This window comes from Cyclopterus lumpus, chromosome 3 (assembly GCF_009769545.1).
Source record: "Cyclopterus lumpus isolate fCycLum1 chromosome 3, fCycLum1.pri, whole genome shotgun sequence".
Classification (NCBI taxonomy): domain Eukaryota; kingdom Metazoa; phylum Chordata; class Actinopteri; order Perciformes; family Cyclopteridae; genus Cyclopterus; species Cyclopterus lumpus.
The window spans coordinates 10,343,067-10,353,979 of record NC_046968.1 but is presented as its reverse complement, the minus strand read 5'-3'; positions in this window follow the sequence as shown (position 1 = coordinate 10,353,979).

Genomic DNA, 10,913 nt, shown 5'->3' with positions numbered 1-10,913 from the left:
GCCGCTGATGGATCAGGTCTGTGTTACTGGCAGCTGCATTTTCCATATGGATCAATGGTGGTGTATGCATTGCTGATCGCAGATGACTATGAATATTTGATGCTGCAGTATTGTTTTTGTATGGAACAAATACATCTTCAGTCAACACTCACACCTCAGTCATTGTGTTTACAAAGATTGCCTTGGGTTCAAAAGAGGGCTGTAGGAAGAGGCTTAGATGACAGGTTCCTGCAAGTTATATTACCTGACTGCTTGTTTGATTAAATAACCTTTATTTTGACTCTCACAGTCTATTGAAGAAATTCTTCAGCTGAGTGTGTTTGGCACTGAGAGAGGTCAGGCAGTGTCGGACTTCATGGGCTCATAATAAAAGTAATTATTCGCAACGCCTCTGGTGCCACTCTATATTGCTGTTATTGGGTAAAAAAAAAGAATTCAACAGGAATTACCATGCTCGATTTGAAATGTTAAAACAGTCTGAGGTTTTTATTGGGTAGAAACACACATCCACATCGGCTTGATGAGGGTCGCTTATTATCACATTTATTAGTTTGATCACATTGACAGTTCTTATACACACAGCCATGGGTACTTAACCAGCCATATTCTTGAGTTTAGCTCCGTTATGACAGGTGTGTGTTGCAGAGGGCTTGTACAGGATGCTTCTTGGTGTGTTACCTTCATGCCCAATTAGTTTCTGTATCATGGTGGAACATCTGACAAGTGGAGACTGTTGGGTAACGCAAGACATGTGGTGCATCCCTGGAGGGAAGCATTTGCATTGGGCAAATAAAAATATGAGCTGTTTTTGCTGGGCTTTAAATTAAACATAATTAGTTCTTATGTTGTGTTAATGTTTTCTTTTACCTTTCTCCGTACTCCAACTTCTCAAGCATCTTAAAATGATTGGTTTTCTTCGGAATTCAAATGATGAAAGAAATGACAAAACAGCCTACACATCTTTTTTTATCAATATAAAAATCATTATTATGCCTCCTATCGGGCAACTTAGTGCTTAGTAGAGACACATTGCTCAGGAAAAAAATGAATTCACACATTGATGTAAAAACAGTGTATTTGTTAAAATGATGAGGATGTGAAGAAACTTCTTTTTAACATATGTATTAGAACCCCACTATTATAAATGGCATTGAGCAGAGAGAGACAAAGGAGAAACAGTAACCCCAGAAGTGAGGAGGTCTTAATGCTGCATATGTAGGTTACCAAATTTATATCTGTGGATCTCGTTCACTGGTCAGTAACAACAACAAAGGAGCATGAAAAGCAACGCACAATTTATTCTGCATGATACTGTCATGTAGTGTTTGTCAGGTATTTTTTTCACCCCCACTCCGCAATCCATTTTGCCTGTGATATAATTGAAGCTGTCTCCATCAAAGCAGCTCAACATGACACTGTTCTGTGTGTCTGCTCCGAACCTAAAAGCCATAACAGGGTTGTCAGTGCTGGTGTGTTATGGTGCTGGTTGAAATGCATGTCAGTGTGATGGTGTGAACCTCACACCACAGGAAGTTAAACTACCGTGGCAATGAACTGAACAAGCTTTGAAGTTAGCGATGCATATTGCATTGGAACCATTTTAAAGATTATCTGTGTGTCAATGCATTTAAATAGCCAATGAATTCATAATTTATTTTTATTTATTTATTTATTTTTCAACCTCACGTTAGATTTTCTAATCAGGCCAATTATTTAAATATCCAGCACAGTTTTCATGAACCAAATTAACTAAATGTTATTTATTTTTAAAGCAGTCACCATTTTGCATGTGATGGGATTGATAGCAATACATCATCCTATTCTAATGTGGGTCTCCTTTGATACAAAATAAAACTGCCCTCATCGTCTTAAAGTTCTGCCTTTTTGATTTCTTTTTTGGGACACCGAGGCACTGTAGCAAAGAAATCATTGGAGATCAAAAGAGCCAACATGTATCTAAAAGCTGATTAGAAGAAATTCAAAAGAAAAGTTTTTTACAATAATATTTAAGTCAAATTAAAGAGCTTTCATATGCTGTGCATTTCCATTTTATGGTGAGTGGGGAAATATCACAATTATCAGCAGTGTGATCCACAAGCATAAAATAAGACATTCAAATTAAGTGCATTTTCAGTAACGCACAGATAACACATCATGCTGGAAAAGCATAAAATAGTCCTCTGTATTTCTGACAAAACCAGCCCAGACACTTTGATCATGCAGTATATTTTAAAGTGATGAATAAAAAGGGCTTTTTTTCAGAGAACATTGACAGAATGTGCAGTATAAGGATTGTTTGAGCTTGTTCTAAATAATTATCTTGCTCTCTATCTCCATCTCGTCATACCATCTGATGCAAAGTTGAATTTTTTTACCCCGACACCTAGAAGTCTCAGATCGTGTTTTTTGTTTCCACTTTTACAACACAGCACTGCATGTTACTGACAAAATCCCTCAATACTGTGAACGCTGCTCAGTAAATAGTGGTCTCAAGAACATTGGGTTTCTGCCTGCTTTGTCTACACTTAACACCACTGTGACATGGACATGAGCACTGTGGGATAGAGGCAGTCTGAGGCGGGAAGGCAGACAGAGGCTCGGAGACATAGATTAGAAACAGGACAGCAAAGACAGATGCAGTTGGGGGGGGGTTAATCCTGTCTGTGAGTGAGTGATCATGTCCATCCACCCAGCTGTGGCGCCATCAGGGGCCACAGGGCTTGCTGAAAGTCTGATGAGGCGTCACCGCCGTCTGCTGCAGGAGAGATCTCTCACTCGACAGTCCCTGTCAGCATGTGGGCCTGCCAACCAGGTAAAAGGGGAGAGATAAAAAACATAGAGACAGGCAGCGCAATGGACCTAGAAAGAACACATTTCATTTTCACAATGTTTCTTTTTTTTAATTTTTATTTAGCTCCTTCTCTATGGAGAGTGTTTAGTTTAATTTATTATGATCCCCGTTAGCTATAGCATTGCAGCAGCTATTCTTCCTGGGTACCAAAAGAAAGACCTTGCATAGTGACGATGGAACCATTAGAATTTACATCATGACAACACAGATACAAACAGGACGATAAAGAGCCAAGACAACTCCTGACAATTCCAGGACCAGAAAAGTATAAATAATCTGACACACGCCAATATCCCCAACTCATTGCAAATCAGATTGAGGTCTGTTCCATTATCATACAATAGGATAATATATGAATATAGTCAGTTTAATCCAGTAATCCATACAATAATCAAAATACATGAAAATAGCCTGTTTCACTCCAATATGACCTATCAACATGATCAAACATCTCCCATTTGGTATTAATTCAACACTTCTGGCATCTTTTTAACGCATGAGAGATTAATTGCCTTTCATATTGAGATAATTAAGGTTGGTGATTAATTGCAGTGTGAGGTTATCTGCAAGGTCCCTACATAGGCAAAAATTGGGAGACTGTGATAGCAGGATATCACACACATGTCACCTTTCACCTAACCCACCTACAATTTTGCAACTGAAATTGCTGGTTGGATGTTTAGTCATCATTCAATCATTTATGTTTTAATTTCCACTATAAAGGGTTTTAAAAAATATGTTTCTCCGCACCTCTGCTTATCACCTTTGACATAATCAAGTTATTATACACATGCTGTCAAAGGTATGCTGTATAGGTTGGATGTCATGCCACACCAGTGTAACAAATTGCTTTTGCATGAGTAAGCAAGAGCAGTTTATGAAAGAACAACCAGAGGGTCATCGCTATCAATTGGTCATGAATTGTAAATGGCAACTATGTTAGGAGAAAATAAGACCATGAACAAATAGAGTATACATATTACAATACAAGTTGAAGAATCCATAATTCAAGTCTTGTGTTCTCAGAGGAAAAACGTGCAGCTCGCAATTGGCTTTTCCCCTGAGAAAATGATAAATTGTCTCATTTTGAACTGAATTCAGAGTTGTTTGTCCGAAACTCATTCCTCACCCCTAAAGCCCCTCATGAGATATGAGGAGCACAAGCACGGATCAATCAACAACTAATGATCCAGACTTAAACAGAAGAGAAGGAAAAGTGGAAGATAAAAATATATGATAAGATGAGATGAGTTAGAAACTTCATTGATCAAATGAGTAAAACAAATAAAAAATAAGGAAAAAGTGATGAGTAGTGAATAAAGATAATAACCAAAAATAGCTTTTTACACTCTAAAAGTGCACCTTTCACTGATACAGATATATTTATGATGGGCATTTGTATAGGATATTTACATCCATTATTGAAATGCACACATGGTGTGTAGCACGGTACAAGAAAAAAAGAGATTCAGAAGTTTTAAAACTATAAAAATGTAATCTGGTCTCTAAGGTGGTGATGATGTATTCATATATCTTTTGTCCATATATATATTTTCTATCATTACAATCTGTCCGTTGGACCATCAGTCAGTTAGTATGTTAAAGGTTTATGTTTTTTAACATGCATTGCCAACATTGTAATTTCTATAGTACATAAGTGCAACTACATATCAACAAAAAAAACATTTGGTTAGGCTTATGGTTGTCATGGTTACATATTGATATGCTATAGCAACATTAATAGTTGATGTGAGACAGAACATGAACCCTGGTGTCAGGCATCAAGGTCAGAGGCATTACACACTTAGATCTTCACACTACTTAGAAGGAGAACACAGATCCGGAACATCCACTGAAGTGTTCATCCACTCTGAATAGAATTCATCTGAAGACTAGGCTAAGAAAAACTATGCATGTACAACAGGATTTACAGCAGGCCAAAGTTGAACCACAACGTAGCCCTGCAAATAATAATCGATATTGACAACTGACAGATTGAGTGCTAATTTTAACATTTGTGTGTGTATATGTTGTATCATCGTCTGAGCACTAATGTGTATCCTGTTGATCTCGATATTAGCTAATAACTGTTTGATTGTGGCTTTTATTCTTTATTTTGTAATGTTTATCAGTAAGAAACTAAGAAAGAGTAGACTCTCTCTCCTGTCCAATCATTTATCCATCTCTTCTGGAGCCTTGAGAAAGCTCCATTTCTGTCTGTACCAGAACATCTTTCTGCTAGGTTTCCCTAACACATCTTGAAAATGTACACATAAATGCCATCAGTGCCCACACGCAGCCAGATTGCCCCTGTCAAGCAAACACACTCAGCCCAGACCAGATGCGAAAGCCGACTTGAAAAGTGAAACAATTCAGAGATATTGCAACCCAGAAGAGACATCGCTTCATGAAATCTTAAAAGTAGATAGTCTTGCTGTAGACAGCGTTTCAGTGAACTTAGCAGCTCACTGAAAAACTGTTTTATGTTTCAGTATAAACACAAAGGGGTGTATCAGGATTAAGGCTTTTCTTCCTATATGATTCAGACTACAGTGAGCAATGGACGTGACTGTCACAAGATCAAGTGATATTTGACATATAGAGTATACTTAATTTATTGTTGTTCAATGTCATAAAGAGCTTATGTTGCTTAATAAGCTCATAATAGGACATCTCTGTCATGAGTCTCTTTCTTTAAATGGGTCACATTTATATTAAACTATGGTATAGTTATATGTATTTATAGCTCATTGTACACTTCCTCAAAAGGCTATAGTCTCATCATCATACTTACATACTGACACATTAAGTAGCTATAATATAATGATATGCTTATTCAACATACTATATAAATGCACAAACAGATCATTAGTTTCCCTCTCTCTCACACCCAGCCGCAGTGTTCTCCCCTCATGTCTTCCTTTTCAGGTCAGTGAAAGAGAGCCACCCCACAAACTGTCCCTCTCGCTCATTAATTAAATACGATAATACTTTTCTCCACAGGATCAATCAGTGTATCTAATACAGTCATTGACCTAAGACCTTCTCCAACCGGTTTTTCGTGTGCTGAATGTGACAATCCATCCAAAATAGAAAAAAAGTTGTATACATCAAACAATGGCAAAAGTCTACAGATGCTTTTAACAGACTACAAATGTATAAAGAAATATGCAATATGACATAAGCTTTGTATAAAGCATAATCTTTTTTTGTACTTCCATCTAATCTCTTTGGATCTCTCAGATTCTCTCTTCATGCAGAGCTGACATAGCCAAGTGGACATGTTGAGTTATTGTGCTGGAGGCGATGGTACTCTGCTGTGCTTCACAGATGATCATTTCCCAATTCCACAGCCGAGGAGCGCAGGCCTGCAGTAATTGCTACAATGCATCCAGCAGCCGGTCCTTATCTGATGCTGTGACAAGAATAGGCCCCATTTTATTGGTCTCACACCCTATGTAATTCAAGAGAGCTTGCATCATTTCCTGCAGAAGAGATGACTATGATGGTGTCACCCTAGGGTGCTTGATGCTGATTGGACACACAGCATGGCCATGAGCAAATAAATCACTTCTCCTGTGTTCAGAGTAGAAACATAAGCCCTATGGGTGACCAACCGTTCTCATCAGTGAGACACACACACACACACACACACACACACACACACACACACACAAACACACACACATATGCACTGTTCGCTTAGCACAAACAATTACAGCCTTGATTCCCTAGGCCCTAATCAGAGCCAACACAAGGCACATGCAGCATACTGGTGAGATCATAATTAAAACCTGTCTCTTGGCATATTATGTGGCATATCCCAGAAGGAAGATTCTGTAACTGTAAATATATATCACACCATATCACCACCACCCCAAGGAATTGTTATGCTAATTTATACCAGCATGCAGTGTATTTGATTGCCACAATCTATACAGGTTTTTCCTAATTTCAGCATTACAAAGTAAAAATATAAAATGTATTTATTCAAAACAAATTGACTTTTGACTGTATTTATAGCAGTTAGAGCATTTTGCGGTGTATTCTAATCAAACTGTCCCTGATCTACATATGCTGACTTTTCCTTTGAAGAATCTATATGCGAATTCAGAAAGAATGATTTCAGAACCAACCATTAACTGCCATTGTTTCACATACTGTCTCCAGACGCTCTACCTTTAAATGTCCCTATACAGTAGCCTGTATTGTGCCACCTACAATAATCCACATCTGTTTAACATGGTCAATGTATTTTTTATTGACTTTGCATCGCATTGTATTTGAACATTTTATTTCAATCTTTTACAAAGTATGCATGGATGTACTTGAGTTTTCGTAAGTACAATGTTTGAGGCCCAAATTGGCATTTTGTCAGTTAGAAAAAAAAACCTATAACCTATAGTTATAGCTACAGCCAACTGGAAGTGCACAACAAGCCCGATTTAAGATATAATTATTTAAATGAGGATTAAAAGTCAGCAGTTTTGGGGACAACACATTTGTTTACACTTTATACTTAACACTGACATATTGTGTCCACAATCTTTACATATTCTGAGCCACACTTTGGTTGCAATGTGCAACACTATAAATTATACATCTACATTATAAATCCCATCAGGCCACAAAGCTGAAAACACAGACTAAACACAGTATAAAAAAGCTTTAACTACTTTGGAAGTAAAGCTCTCGCTGTATTTTAGAGCTTAAGAAGCAAAGTATTCAACCTCCCAATTATAATATGGATTAAAGTTTTTGAAAGTGTTACAGAACCAGTACTCTTAGTTGGCAGCAAAATCTGGAGCACATTAATTAAAGTGGAAAAATAGGACTCTGAGTAAAAAAGAAATGCATTTAGGCTTCAGTAAAAACATATTAAAAGTTCACAGGAACTGTTGAAATTGTGGATGCAGAGCTGAGTTCTGACAATATCCCATTATAATAAAAATGAAAAAGAACTACATTTGGGAAAAATCAAATCAGTACTATTTCGAAGAGGCTTCATCCTCTAGAGGCTGTCTCTGTTAGATTCATTCCTGTGCGCATGCGCAGTCATGAAGATTTTGCAACCTTGTACCCTGCACAGCCTCCCTTATCTACACACTTCCAACATATAACAGCCATGCGACCATAGCTCACTCTCGTTTTTTCTTCCGCATCAAGCAGTCACCCAGTAAAGAAGTAAAGAAGATGAAGGGGTCTCGCTGTGTTAGACTGTGTACTGTGTACTGGCTGCCGAATAAGCTACATCCTTCCTGCGACTTTTTGATGATCCCACATGTGGACCACTGTGATGGGGCACGAGTCTGCTCGCTCAGCTACCTCAATTGTGGGTTCTCTTCCTGGCTCTTCCTCTTTCTTGTTGCGAGCAGTGGAGGATACTGATGTGAGCGATAAAGAGCACTGCACTTGCAGCTTTCTCCATCCCCAACATGGCCTGAAGCCTCGCAGCAGTGGCTTTCTCCTTTAATGGACTTATAGGCACTTTTTCAGGATCTGGAAGCATCATATACATGGTGGCAGATTTGAGAGGCATTGCAAAACCAGCTGAACAACCTGCACCTTCTCACATCCTCTTAGGTGGAGGTGTCTTCCAGCAGGAGCCGCAAGCTAGACGACCTCTGCTATGAACTTGTTTCCCAGAGCTCCTGCCCTTCATGGAGTAGGACCAGTTGTATGTTAGCGTCAATTACCGCTCGCACAAATGTGCCGCTCAGGTGGCTGCATCGCAAAATATCATTTTGCTCTCTCCCCGGAACTATCCACAGACATCGGGAAGACTATGATAACTGTCCTGACCCTGACCACGACTTCTACGCCGAAGGTGTCAAGAATTATAAAATGGCAATCAATGATGCAGTGTAACTGACTCCACATGTCGCAGCTTTCCCCCCAGATCAGACAGGAGTTGCTGTTTGGTCTCATATCCCCGAATGGGCTATTGGGACAACTCTTCCAGAGTGCCACGGCTCATCTGCATGAAGCAGCCAAGGAAGTAGAGAGGGTGAGCAAACTCATCTTCTGGAGCAAAATGTGCTGCCCCCTTTCTTGCGAAACAGTTGGGTTCAAAGTCTCAGCCTGTAGAATTGTCACAGAGACCATCAGAGGCTGCTGCCACCATGGCCGTCGCAGTAGAAGATGCAGACTGCCAGGAGCAGTTGGTGCTTTGGGCAGCATGCCAGCAGGAGGATTCCATATTAAATCTGGTAAACACTGATACTGGATGGGAAACGGATTTCAAAAAACACTCAGGGACACAGAGTGAAGTTGTTGTGGCCCTATGGGCTTTTTGGGCCTAGTTGAGCATCCAGGGGAGTGTTCCATTAAAAGACCATAAAAGACAAGGACACTGAACTACTTGAACAAATTGTAGTGCCCCCAGTGTGGAGAAAATTGGTTTGGAAACAGTACTATGAAGCTGTTGGCCATTTGGCTGGAACAAAGACTTTATCTGTGTTGCAGCGCAGGTTTTACTGGCCAGGTCAGGGGGATGATGTCCGTCAATGGTCAACCAACTGTGACTACTCCCTGCACCATACCCTCTTGTATTGGTAGCTGTGGATTATCTGTCATTTCGGTGGCCTGGAGATGTGTACCCCTATATCTTGGTTGCAGTGGATGTGTTTTCCAGGTTTGCGTGGGCCATACCATGAAGGGACCAGACAGCTGGTAAAACAGCCAAAGTATTGTGGACACATCATCCACCCTTAAATAATACATTCTGACCAGGGAGCAGCGTTTGAATCAGCTGTCCTCTCAGAGCTATGCCAGATGTACAGAGCCTGGAAAATTGTACAACCCCAAACTCAGTGAAAAGGTTCAATCATACCCTGCTGTCCTTGTTGAGTTCCTTAAAAGAAGAGCAAAGGTCAACCAAAAAAGGGGTCCAAGAGCACATTGACATTGTTGCAAGCATATGAAGATATGTCAAAGTGCTCCACGCTCAGACAGGTCCAAGACAAGCAGAGGTATACAACAATTAAATAAATAGATGCCGCTACCACTGCTGACTGGATAGAGACTGTTGGTGAGGAACTTTTGCTCGCAGGCTCAGTGAAAATTGACCCCTAGATTGTGACAAGAGCCATTTTTTGTTATATCTAGTCTCTCTGCAGACAATCCGGTATATAAGATGTGACCTGAAGGTCGCAACGGCCTAATAAGGACCATCCCCTGCCCAGACCCACTTCTGCTCCAAACTAGGCATGTTACCTCACAGGACAGAGGCAGGGAAATTGTGGGAGTTCCCGTTGCGCAGAAATACATCACGTCTGCAAACAATAGCTTTGGGCTTCGACACCGAACAGGTGTGGAGACTCTCCCCGCTGATTGATTCAGGTGCTCCTCCAACCAGGAACCTGATTGATGTGCCACCCAGTCGGATGTGCCAATCACAAGAAGGAAGGCTTCACTTAATTAAGTCTCTGTTGTTATTCGAGAACGTTGACCTTGTGACTGACTCAATTATATTTCTTGTCAATTTGTATGATGTTTAGTCAAATCCTGGGGACTGGACCAGGTTGGTGTTAAATTGTATAAAACTTATCTCAGACAAACAACTGATTTTTAGAAAGAAATACATCAGGTGGTTCCTTTTGTTCCGTATTTTTGGTCAAAGAATTAGACTAGACAGGTTTTATGTTACTTCCTTTTTCTTCAACAAGCTGGGTTGTAACAGGGCGCTAACGATTGTTTTTTAAACAATAGTTTATTACAATTGCATATATTTGAATAGTGCAAAGTCTTTGGCGATTGGACTCCATCCTGAATTAGGAGAAGCAAGGGTAGTGATGCTGATATCTGCTAAGACAGGATCCCCCCTGGAGTCCAGACACTGGTGGTGGTGGTGGTAGTAGGAAGTTGCTGTAACCCGATGATGAATAATGAGGATCATGACTGAATGCTGACTGAAGGTGTCTTGGGTCGAGGAGGGTCGCATCTGATTGAGCTGAAATGACAACTGACACCAGCAGAAAGAAGAACATATTTAAAAGTTTGACAACACCGACGTGATTGGCTTACAGAACTGCGCAGAATCCCACTTGAGCTTAATTTAAAG